We start from the raw sequence: 13,017 nt of genomic DNA on the forward strand, positions 1-13,017 counted from the left end.
CCAGCTGCTGGCCCAGAAAGGCAGGAGGAGGTGCTTTGGGCCAGAGGATGCTCTGGGGACATCAAGTCTGTCTCAGTCCTGCTGCTTTCAGTTTTGGAGCCCTGCAAGTCAGAAATCCCAGGGGCAATGCACCAACTGTGCCTCCACCTGCAGCTGTGTCAACAAATCCTCTGCCTTTCTCTTTCCAGGCACAGGTCCCTGCCTCCTGGCACAGCATTCCCAGCTATCACCAGCTCTGCTGGGGAGCTTCCAGCCCTGGATCAGGCTCACATCTACCCCCTCCATGGAGCAGTACCCACCTGGGAGGGGCTGGGCAGTGCACCAGAACACACACAGGTCACTGATGGTGACAAGCTCCTGGCAGTGTGCATTGGCTGAAATCCTTTGATTCAGCTCTGGGGAGGAAGAGAATTTCCCTTTTTGCCCTAGGTAGGTGCCAGCAAGACAAGGGGAAAAGCCAGTGAGGGCAGTGCCAGAGAAGTTCTTCCCACATCAGCTGTTTGCCCAGGGCCAGAGCAGCCTGGAGAGGAAGGAAAATGTTCATTTTCTCTGCCTGGGGGAGGACTCACTGCTTCTCCTGGGACAGGCCCACCAGGTCTGGCGCTGGGAGTGTGGACAAAGGCTGCGCTCAAGGGCCCAGCTTTGACTCAGAAACATCCATCATGGCACATCACAGCAGCAGCACTGCAGGGCAGGCTGCAGGTCTGGCTTACTCCACCCTCCCTCAAAGCAAAGGTTTTCAGGCCAGTCACTTTTGGCCAACTCCCAAAGGAAAGATCCAACACTGCCCCACATCCCAGGGGATGAAATCCAGAGTCTCCCCAGGGATCCATCAGCACCCCAGAGCATCCTTGCTCCACACGAAGTCCTTTGTTTCACTCTGAAATGTGCACAGGACAGAGGGTGGAGAAGTAAAGTTTCACCCACAGCACTGCAGAACATCTTCAATATTTCCTTGGAGCCTCCCCCTGCATATATTATGGTCTGGCTGAGAAGACTGGGTGGTTGGGGTCTGAATACAGAACAGTTTGGTGCTCAATGGTGATGTGAGACCTTTCCAAGAGATGATTTAAACCAGCCTAATAAGAATTACTACAGCTTTGACAGCCTTTGAAAGGGGAGGGTTATTTAGCTAGCCTGGCCTAGGAGTGGGAATCTGTAGTCCCAGCAGGATCTCAGCAATCACATTAGTTCCAGAGGAGAAAATACCCTGGGCAGAGCAGATCCACTCAGCAGCAGCTCTGCCCGTGGTCAGGAGCTGTGCACAGCCTTCATCATTCCTGCTGAGGGGCAGCAATATTCCAGGAGGGAAAAGGAGTCAATAGCACCCTGCTCCCCACCATAAAGTAAATAGATACACAGCTCTGCAGAAAAACAAACCATCCTCACAGTTAAAGGTCAACAAATGTACAAATTCACTGTGCTTTGGTCTGTGGGATGGTTTATACAAACTCAGCTCCTCACCTGGACCTAGGCCCTCTCCAGAGGCAGGGAGAGGGGTCTGGGCCAGAGCTGTCTCACACCAGCTGATGCTCTCCAGCATTCTCTTTCTGAAGGCACAGGGCTGCTTTGTCTTACATGGCCAGGATACACCAGTAGCCTTTCCCAGTGCCCTCCCACCCTCACCAGTGAGCAGCAGCACAGCACAGCAGCTCCCACCGTGCTGGCAGGGCAGAGGGGAGCCCTGGAATTGTGCAGTGGAGGGAGGCAGTGTCTGCCAGCAGGGCACGTTTGAGAGCAGGGGTGGAAACTGTCCCTTCTACCTGGCTCTGGCACATCACCCCAGCTGTGCTCTGCCCCAGCCCCTGCAGGGTGGGGAGCCCCCAGGGGATGGAGCCAGGGCTGAGGGATGCCAGAGCAGCCCTCTGTTGTGATTTCTCTCCTGCCTAAAGTGCTGCCAAAGCTCACAAGCTGCTTGTGACAAGGGCCTTCAGTCTGGCAGGGAACAGCTCTGCCTGCCCCAGCCAAGAGGCAGCAGAGCTGTGCTGAGCTGCTTGGCTCATCCCCTCCATCCCACCAGGAATCCTCAGCAGGCTGCTCTTTGCTGCAGCTGCACGAGGCTGTGCACACCCAGGAAGCCTTTCAGATGCTGGCAGGACTTCCCTGAGCCAGGGAGCCAAAAGGAAGGCAAAAAAAGTGAGGCACTGACAGAACCCTGTAGCTGAGGGAGATCCCTACATGCCAGCAATCCTTTCCCCATGCTGAAAGAGAGAAAAGGAGACATCTCCTTCCTCTGCAGCAAGCCACACTGCATGAAGACCCATGAGAGAGCTCAGCAGGAGGCTGGCAGTGGCACTGGCAGGGCAGCTGGGCCTCCTGGTGTCCCATGGCAGGCAGGGCAGCTGGGCTCCATCATCCCTGCCCTCTCTGTAGCCCCATCTCTCAGCAGGGCACTCCCTCCACAGCCCCTCAGAGAGGCTGATGTCTGTGTTCAGCCAAGCAGCTGGGATGTTCCACAAATAACAGCTCTGGCAAAGGCTGGTGAGGCACTCTGAGACTCACATGAAGCAGTTTGCAGGGAGGAAAGCAGCTCCCACAGATGCCAGCCCTGCACCAGCCCCTGCTCACACATCAAGCTGCAGCACAGATCCCACCTTGTGGCCCACACGCTGCCAGAAACTCACCATCACTCCCAAATCCACCAGCACAGGAACACAGGTACCTGCACACCCTTCCCAAACGGGGCTGCTCACCTGCAGAGAGCCCCTCCCAGCTGGAACCAGTGCCTCCCTGCAGCCGAGTGCTCAGGAAGAGGAGGGTGGGTGATTTATGCTGCCCAACGAGCTTCTCTCTCTCCCCACAGAGGCTCCAGCCACAGAGGGGAATCCATTTCCCAGCTCCTTCAGGTCCCACCAGCAGCGTTGCAAGGGGGAATTCCTGTCTCTTCAGGCCTGCCTGTGCCAAGGCACACACAGATGCTCCTTTCCCTGACACTATGTAGGTTAATAACATGCAATGTGATGGCAAGACGCAGGGAGCTGCAATGCAATGTCAATATTTAGCTTTTACACATTTGGCTAATTAGGAGGCAACCTGTGATTCCCTGAGAAAGAGGCAGGGCTGCTTCAGCCCCTCCCTCCCTCCTTCCCACCCCTGCTGTGCCTTCCCCGTTCGGATGGGATCAACGTCAGCTCCCTATTTCTGGAAGAAAAGAAATGGTCGCAAACGGTCTGTCCCAAAATGCTGTTCCCCGGCAGTGGATGTCAGAAACCATTATACTAAATAAAGCTTCATGAATGATTCATGAGGCTGGGTTTCACATTAATCAGGGAGAGATGGGCAGAGCAGCAGAGCATCGCAGCCCGCCCTGTCGCCTTCCTGCACAGCCAGGGGAACGGGAGGCTTTGGACCTCCAAGACACAGATCAGAGATGTGGTGCCAATCAGAGGAGCAGCCTGGTCCCAGCATGATCAGAGCCTGACCCAGCAGAGGCAGAAAGAGGCAGCAGACTGCTGCCCAAATGCCCAAATACCTTTCTGCTTCAGGAGCTGCTGTGACTGGATCGTGTTAATGAGCCCCAGGGCTGCTGCTCCGAGCATCCCGAGATGCACGGCTGCTTTCTGCAAGAGCTTGGGAATCCTGTCCTGACTCCCTGGCTCTGTGCATGATGGCCTCTAAAAATAGATAAAAGCTTTCCTGAAATGTCATCAGGAGGCTCTTTCCAGGGCTCAGGCAAATGGGGCTTCTGCCTGGATGCCATGGTGCATGCCAGCAAACCAGCAGGCATCTCACTGGGACACAAGTGCTACTTCCACTGCTCCAAGAGTTTGGAAAGAAGGTAGATGTGTTCTCTCTTGGTACCTGAATCTGCCTGAAGAGGCAAGCCCTGAACTCTGTCAGGATCAATGAACAAATGAGGGGTGCCCTCAACATTGCAGCTGGTGGAAGAAGGTAATGAAAGGTAGAATCCTGTGTGCATATTGCAGGAGCAAGCGCCTGTGTCTCCCCCAGCCATCCAGACACAGCCAGCAAGCTCTCATCCACCTGCATTCTCCATCCTTGGTTTCTCCTCTGCTGCTTGGTCATATATTCCTGATAAAAAACCCCTCAAGACTACAAAAATCCAGTGCCAAGCAGGCAGGATGGCTGTACAGTATGGAAAAATCCATAGCCAGCATAGCAAACCTGGGCTCAGACATGGAGACAGCAGTGATTCTCCATGCAGCAGCAGAGGAATATCTATCAGGAGACTCAGGAGCTGTCAGACACCCTGCTCCCCCCTGCCGTGGCTCTGCAGCCTTCCAGGGCTGGCAGTGAGTCACCAGCCCTGAACCACAGAACCACAGAACCATGGCAAGGCTGATCCACTGCCAAGGGCACCTGGGGGGCTTGGGGGGTCCCCTGCCAATCTGGCCTCCCAGAATCACCCTGCAGCCCTGGGTGTCACATCACCCCACTCCCCACTGCTCCTGCTCTCCTCCTCCTTGGACTGAGGGTCCTGCCCATGCTGGGATGATGTCTAAAGGAGGGAGAGCCAGAGATGGGAGGGAGGGAACCAGCAAGTCCCTGGCAGCCTTCAGAGCCTCAAGACCTGAAGACACTCTGGCAACAGAGCTCTCTCACCACCCCCAGCACTGCCTGAACCTTCTGCAGAGAGCCCAAAGACAACATCCTTGCAGAGACAGGAGGGCAGACCCTTCCCTGCACCCAGGCATCTCCAGCTGTAGTTGTCCCTGTGTGTTCATCCCTGTCAGCACAGAGGCAGCTGGAGGCAGAGCTGGAATGGGAGCAGGGCACACAAACCACCAGGGCACTTCTACCTGCAAAAGTACCACAGTGATAATTCACCAGCAATTCATAGTTTTGAGTCTCAGCTGGGCAGAGACTGAAGAGCCCCAGAGCCAGTGGCCACTCTCTGCCTCCAGCTCTGGTGGACAGGCAGAGCCTCAGGTTTGCTGCCCCTGCTTCCACCAGTGCCAGGCCCTCACCTGGGTTTGCTATGGGATGAAATTATCCACAGGATCAGATAAATCTCAGGGAAATCAGCCTTTAATTGACCCCCTTATTGCATGAAAAGACTGATTTCCAATTTGCCTAAATACTAAATTATATGGAATTTCCATGTGCAGCGCAGCACAGGGGCAGGTGGGGACCTCCCTGCTCCACCCATCCTGGCCTTGCTGGCAGGAATCAGAGGCCACCTCTGGCTCCCTCCATGGCCATGGCCTTGGCTGTGCTCAGCTATCGGAAACAGACTGCAGGGCAAGTGTCCTCACTGCACAAGCCTGCAGAGAGTCAGAGCTCTTGGTTACTTGCATCATTTGACCTGCACCATTGTAAGATTTAATTGCAGTTAAAGTTCTGCTTCCATCTTCACCTGTCTGTCTCCTGGCAGAGAATCCAGGAAGTGAGCCCATGCTGCCTGTGCAAGCATGGCTGTGATGACTGAGTTTTGTGGCTTTTTCTGTACTGGTAAATGAAGTGTGACCAGACTGACCCTGACAACAAAGATGGGTGTCAGGGAACAGAGCAAGTGCCCTTAACCCTTCCTCTGACACCATGCTGCCCTTCTGCCAGCATCCCTACCTGTGGCAGCTCTAGCCCTGCTGGGAATGGTCTGAAGAGGTCTTGGCCCATGGGAAGCCTTGGCCTGAGATGCTCCAGGTTAATGATGAGCCTGGGAATAGCCTTTGTTTTTGATGAATTCAGTTTTGGTAAGATGTCCTGGGTGTTGGAGGATGGTGAGACAGCCCTGAGCAGAGATGCAGCACATGGAGATTGCAGGTTGCTGTAAAATGGAGGCAATCCATATGCTCAAGGCATGTGGGAACTTGCCAGATAGTAAATCAGTGCTCTGAAATGCCTGACCTTACACTGCAGCATCTCCCTGCTCCCTCACCAGAGGCTCTCCATCTCTATAAAAAATAGCCACTGCATTGGTACAACTCTCCAGATTTTCTCACGTTTCCTGTCAGGGTTTCAGAGTCAAAATGCAAGTCAAGGTCTCCAGCAAGTTCAGGGAATGTCCGTTAATCTTTCCTGGCTCAGGTACCCAGTCAGCTCAGTAAAACCCAAGTCCAGAAGAGTTCCAGGCTGTCAGAGGGATGGGTTGTTGCAGGCCATGTCTATCCCAAGCCTGCTGCAGATGGATTCCAATCACCTTTCTGCAGGGGGCTGGATATGCAGGTGTATCCAAGGGCTCCAGAGACTGAATGAAGCTGGTAATTAATTTCCAGCATGGAGCAGGCTGATATCCCCCTGTCAGCAGCATCTACAGACACCCTGTGACTCTGGGAAGAAGATGGGGGTTGTAGGGATGGAATCCCCTGGAGTTTGTGTCCCCACTTTTCTCCTCCTGCTCAGAGGATGCTGCCATCACAGCTTGCTTTCTCTCCTGCGCCCCCATGAACTGGCTCCAGGGAGAGGCATGGAAACTGGGACAGTTGACAGCACAAGAATGGGAACAGCCAATGGCATGGGAAGGAAAAGCCCAAGCCCCTCCAGCTGGAGCAACCCCCTCCCATAGCTCGGGGAACAAACGCACCAGCGAGCACAGAAAGCACCAGGAAATAGCAGCATTAAGGAAAGCCCATGTATTTAGTATTAAATCTTTGCCACTGAGAAACACAAGACCAGGCTTTAGTGTCTGCCCTAATTTAGCTCTTTCCCTCTGGAAAGGACTATTTGTGAAATGCTTTGTGCTCATGTCCCTGGCATTAATCAGCCCCTGCCAGCCGCCGGCTCCGCGGATGCCCCTGCACTCGCAGGTGCGCTGCTCTATCCCACCCTCCCACGTGGCAGGTACCCAGCGGCTCCAGCCTTTCACAACAGATATCCAAGGGGCTCAAAAGTGCCTGAAGATTTTTCTTTTAATTAGAGGAGCTCTGGAGACATGATATATTCATATGTATTTCCTGCTATTTTTTAAAATTTATTGCTACATCAGCTATTAAAAAAAAAAAAAAAGGCAAAAAGAAGAAAGGAAGGGAGCTGCCACAAGCTGAGTGCCTTTTGGGATGACTCACTGCACACTGAAATGGCTGCTGGCTTCAGACTCACCCTGCCTCTGTGATTTGCTTCCAGACTGCAGAAGAGATCATGGCAAGAGGTTTTGCCCCCCATGCCCACCTGGAGGATTTTTTGTGTGGTTATCGACACAATCCACCCCGGCCTTTGGCGGGCAGAGACTTGCCTTCCTCAGGAGAGGAAGATGGAGGGAGACATGAAAGGGAGGGATGGCGAGGCATTTCCAGCTGACCTGATTTTCTGCTTGTTCCCATCTCCACATTACTGCTGGTTAGCTCAGGAGGGGCAGCGGGGGCACGGGGCTGGCTGTGCCACAGAGAGCTGTGCTTTACCAGGGCCATCGCAAATACAGCTGTGCCAAGGAAAAGCCCTTTCACCTCAATTCACTGGAAAACAGCCTTAAAGTGGGAGTCTCCCTTTCCTGCCACAGCTTGCCAGTGTCAGTGCGAAGGCAGGCCAACAGGCTCTGGCTGGCTCATGGCAGTCAGGCCTTTTGCCTCTGAATTTGGGGGGAAAAGGGAAAATTCACCTCAGGTGTCATTGATGCAGCAGCCAAGTCCCCTCTGAAGGATGCTGTGATGACAGCACAAACCTGCACAGGGCCTCTGCAGCCTGGGAAGTGAACTTCCCATCTCTGCAGTTGCTTCCAGCCAGAGCCTTGAGCTGCAGCAGGAGACATGGAGGTATCTCCTCTCCATGTCTCTTCAGCTCCTTCCCAGGGTGATCCCTCCAATCTGGGAGCAATAAGGACAGAGCCCTGTCAACTCCTTTCCCACTCATGATTCAGCTCCTCCACATGGCCCAGGGACACTCAGCAAACCTCTTTGAACTGGGAGAGCTGATTTTGGGAGGGACAGGGCTGAGGTCTACTCTGTAGTAGAGCATAAACAGGGCTCTGGTGCAGACACAAAGTGCCAGATGGAGTGGGCGCCCTTGTAGCGCCAGGCACAGCTCCTTCCCTGAAAAATGGCTGGATGAGAACTATTTTCAGAAGGGAAAAGAAAATTCACCCTGATCACCATATGTCAGTGACAGGCAGAGAAAACCCCACGTGGGAGCCAGCCCTCCTCCTACCCTGTGGGCTGCACCCCGCTGGGGCTCAGCACCCACCATCAGCCAGGCTTGCAGCTGCCTGGAGCAGACAAAGATGGGCATGTTTATCTTGCAGCTTCCAGGGATGCTCAGCCATCTCTAATTGCCATAAAAATAAATGCTTTTTGCTTCATATCACAGAACAGAGGAATTTCCCTCCGTTTTTTTTTCTTCTTTTTTCTTTTTTTCCTCTTTTCTGAGGCCTCCCTCAAAGTCATCCCTTCCCCCTCCTTCCGCTGCCTCCTTGCCATGTAAACAAGCACAGGCACACACAGTCTGACACATCACACACATGGAGACACGCTGATGGCCCTGCAGCGGCCAGCTCTGCCTGGCACAGGGACAGGACTGGCAGCACACGCGGGAGGCGGGCGTGCGGGCAGAGGGAAGGATGCTCGCCACCAAAAAGAGCTCTCAGTCCGCCTCGTGCAAGCCTGGAGAAGGCTGAGAGCCCTCGGGCTCCAGCCCCTCGGACTATAATCAGCAAGCCGATGGAAGGGATGCAGAGGGTGCTGTGAAGTCTCGCCCCGTACGAGCCGCCTGTGTGACACAGCTGCTCTGTGCTGGCTGCCAGAGCAATGAGCCATCGCTGCGGGGACATGCAGCCCCGGCCGTCACCCTGGGAAGGTCCCTTTCCCGTCCTGTCCTTCCCATCCCTCTGCTCCAGCAGCTGATTTCCAGGGCACTTGGTGGGCTTGCAGTGCTCTCCAGGCTGCCTGGGGATGGCCCCGGGGGGCGGCGGCAGCTCGCTGACCTGAAACCAGCGTGTGCCATGCCCGGGGCTCGCTGCCTTCACCCACCTCCCAGTGAGCCTTTGAAGAGACACCGAGGAGCTCAGCAAGCCAGGGGAGCGCTTCCCCGCGGGGCTGCCCCGATGCCCCGCACACTCCCAGTTCCAAGGAGCAAGATGGAGATGGATCGCACGGAGGGAGACTGCGAGGGCAGGGGTGCATCCTGTGCCCGGCGCAGGGCGGCAGCGCCGCCCGGGCCCCGCTCGGCCTGAACGGGCACGGCACGGGACCGCCCGGCCCTGCCGGCTCCGGGGACTCAGACCCAAGGGCAGCGCTCGCCACCCGGGCAGCTTCGCAAAAACCTGGGGTAGCCCAGGGCCGGGTGAGACGGGCACCCTCAGCGCGGCTGCCACAGCCATCCTGTGAGCTCTCCAGCCTTCCAAGGCACTTCCTGCAGGTAAGACTTCAGAAATGCCAGGGATACCCTCGCCTGGTCCAGATTCCCGGGCTCGGTTCCGCCGGAGAGCTGTGGTGGTGCCTTGGCAGGGGACACCGCCAGCCTCGCACGGAGCTGTGCCGACCTGCCAGCCGGTTTCGCCAAATTCAGCTCGCTGGTCTTGTCCGGTGGGTTCTCCCCGGCCATCCTCAGCCCTATCCCCTATACAGAGCTCGGGAGGGGCTGGTGGGAGACAGAGGCAGCCACGAACCGGGCACCGGCGGTCTGGAACCGGGGACTGGGAACCGGGAATCAGGAACCGGGCTCTCCCCGACTGCTCCCGCGCCGCGGCGCCGGCGGGCGGGCGGAGGGCGGCACCGGGAAGGGCGGCGGGCGGGACCCCCCGGCCCCGCGGAGCTCCTGCCGCCGCCGGCCCCGCAGGGCTCGCGGCTCCGCTCCGGGCGCTCTCGCTGCGGCGGGGGCGGCGCCGAGGCAGGTGAGCGGCGGCGCGGGGCCGGGCTCGCCAGCGGGGTGCTGCGGGCTCCGCCAGCGCGGGGACCGCGGCACCGGCGGCACCCGGGGCGGGCGGGGACGAGGTGGGGACCCGCGGCACCGGCATCCCGGGGCGGGGTGGGGACCCGCGGCATCGGCATCCTGGGGAGCTGCAGGCACCGACATCCCGGGGACCCGCGGCGCTGGCATCCCGGGGCGCGGCGAGGACCTTAAGATCGGTAACACAGGGACCGGGGCACCAGCAACCCGGGTACCCGGGGTACCAGAACACACGGGCATTGCAGGGGTCAGCAGCCTGGGGTGCGTCGGGGACTCGGGGTATCGGCATCCCGGGGTGAGAGGGCAACCGGATCAGCAGCATGCAGGGATGAGCGGGGAAGCGAGGCACCCACATCCCGGGGTAAGCGGGGAGCCGCCGTGCCAGCATCCACACCCCGGGATGCTGCTGAGTGCCGGGGCGCAGGGACACTCCTCCTCATCCCTCTGCGTGCAGGTGTAGGGGAGTCCCTCGCCCCGGAGCCTGCCTTCCCCGGGGGCTGTATTCCCCCTCCCTGGGGAACGGAGCACGGAGGTCCCTCTGGAGAGCTGTGCACGCTCAGCGTGAGACCTGGGAGTGGAGGCTGGCACAGCGCTGGGCTGTTGGTAATCACCCTCTCCTGCACCCAGGCGAGCAGGGAGTCCCCCGTCATCTCCATCTCCAGCCCTGAGCATTTTGGTGGCCTCTCAGCACAGAGCAGCAGCTTGTGCTCTGCCTGCAGGGAGCAGTCAGTAGTGGGAATCCCCTTTCCATTCTCCCCTCTGCCTGCCTGGCAAACCCCCGCACCGCCCAAGGCAGGGCTTGGTCCGGAGCATCTTCAAGCCCATGAGCACAGAGACGCTCGGCAATGGGGATGGGGCTCTGCAGGGACAATTTTGGATGACCAGAGAGCCGATGTCTCCCCAGTCCTGTCCTAGCAGATGGGGACACCACCCTGCAGGAGCTGGGACGCCACCCAACCCCACGGGCCCCCTCAGGTTCTCAGCAGGAATACCCCAGTCTCATGGATGTCTTGCACAAGATCTCCTCAGTGGCCTGCAGCCACCACCCCTGCACACCTGGGACATGTACGGTCACAAGCCCCCGGTGACAGGGCATTTAGGGTAGGCTACAGGCAAAGGATAAGAGGTTCCTCCTCCTCTACGCATTTCTAATGGCTCCTTTGAGACAAGCCACACGACTCCCTGCTGGGAAGCCTCGCTGAGCTGTAAGTACAGGGTTTTTTATTTGGGCTGTTAATCTAAATCCATTGTACCTGGCTGGAAAAGACCCTGTGTGCAATGCTCCCTGCACTTGCTGCATCCTCACTTGAATGTCTATTAGCACCTTCCTTCCCACTCCCCTGAGTTCCCACTGCCAGGTAGAATAAATATACATAACTTCCATTTGAAAGCCTTTGAGAAAAAAAAAATATGTTGTCAAGGGAAACTCTTCTAGCATTTCTTATAGATGTGCTTGATTTGTTTTATATTTTATTTTTACTGTCATAAATGCATATACCAGGGATTTTTTTCTCCACAAGATAGATATTAATTTGAACGCCCAACACCCAGCTCATACTGGGCTTGTGTAATTCTGACGGTTGTCTCAAAATAGCTTACAATATATTTCAACATCTATCAGAAAGAGACTGGCTTGATCTGTTCCTTTTTCCCAATCATTCATGGAAATTTTGGGTCAACTAAAGGAAAATTTTGCAAATTCACTTTCTCCCAGACAGACACATTTGTATTCTCTGTCTGTTGTGCTTTTAAATAAAAATCACCCAAGCTTCCAAAGTGAGCTTCTGTTTCCCAGCTGATTCCCCTGCAAATGTGAATGGGGTGCAGCTTTGATGCTCCAACAGGGGAGATCACACTGGGTCCCAGCTCAAAGCCCAGTTCTGTTCTAAAGCTGAGCTTAGCTGTTCGTGAAACAAATAGGCAAGAGAGTTATAAAACTATTAATTGCTGCTTTAGATTCCTGAAAGCTGTATGTGGGCAGAAATAATTTGGTCTATTCATAAGTGAACATCATAAAGGAACATCCCTGGCAGTTCGTGACCCTTCTCCTCAGTCTGCTTCCAGTGCAGGAGGGATGGAGGGATTTCCCTGGGGTACAAAGCTGGCAGAGCCCTGACACCCACCTTTTAATTTTGAGCTGGGAGAGAGGTAGGAGCCATCCCCTTCTGGCTGTCTGGGTTTGGCACGTCTCACCCAGAGCCACAGCTATGCACTGGGGATGGTCTGGCTGAGCTGGAGCATTGCTTCAGGCTTGTCCTGCCTTCCTGGGCTGTCCTGTGCCCCAGCCCAGCCCCCAGGCCACCTTGCCTTTGATTTTGGTGGCCTGACCTTTCAGAGAGGCTGCACTATAGGGAGGGTGCAGAGAGAATCTGAGGCTGGTTTTGGGATAAGCTGGATCCCACAGATGCACCTCCAGGGGCCCCCATCTGTGTGTGTGTGCTTATAGCCTGAATGCATGAGCATCCTTCTGGAAGGAACCTGGATTAGTCATCCCTACCCCACAGATGGGCTGTGTGATGTCTTCTCTGGAAAAGCTAATCTGACACTGAAATTCCAATTTATCCCTGAAAGAAGGGTTTACACCCCTCCTTCTCCCTTGCTTTTGGCTTAAGCATTATAAATGGATCCTTCTCCTTCTTCCCTCCCGTTTGAAAGGCAAGACTTTGAGTCCATTAAGCTCTGAGGTTTATCACCAGCTGGTTGCCTCCTCCAGACGTGGTGTGCTGGAAGTGCTGGTTGTGGTACAAAGCTGTGTCTTTAAGGAGCCCCGGGCTGGGAGATGCAGTGGAGTTCACAGATGCCTTTGCCAGGCTGTTTCACACAAATCTGGCATTTCCTGCACCCACAGCCCTGCTCAGCTTAAAAACACCTCCAAGGTTTAACCATGGCTCTATTACCTGTTCCTCTGCAGTTCTGCCCTACAGATTTAGAGGTGACCGTGTCCCCCAGGTCCCTCCCAGTCTGACAGACCTTTTCCACCGAGTTTCTCAGACTGGAAAGCAGGCAGAGCTCTGGTGTTTGCCCCATAAATCCTGTGAGATGGCTGGTGAGGAAGAACTCACAGGCCTCCCCTGGGTGTTGCGACCCACCTCGTGTCCCTGACCTGGTCTTGGCCCTTGGTGGCTGCTGTGGGACCAGGCTGTTCTCTGTGGGGTCTGCTGGCACCCCAGCATCACTGAGGCTGCAGCCTTTTCTCCCTCAGCTCCTGCTGCCTGTTTGTGCCCGCTGTCCCTGCGGCCC

Source organism: Serinus canaria, chromosome 20 (assembly GCF_022539315.1).
Source record: "Serinus canaria isolate serCan28SL12 chromosome 20, serCan2020, whole genome shotgun sequence".
Classification (NCBI taxonomy): domain Eukaryota; kingdom Metazoa; phylum Chordata; class Aves; order Passeriformes; family Fringillidae; genus Serinus; species Serinus canaria.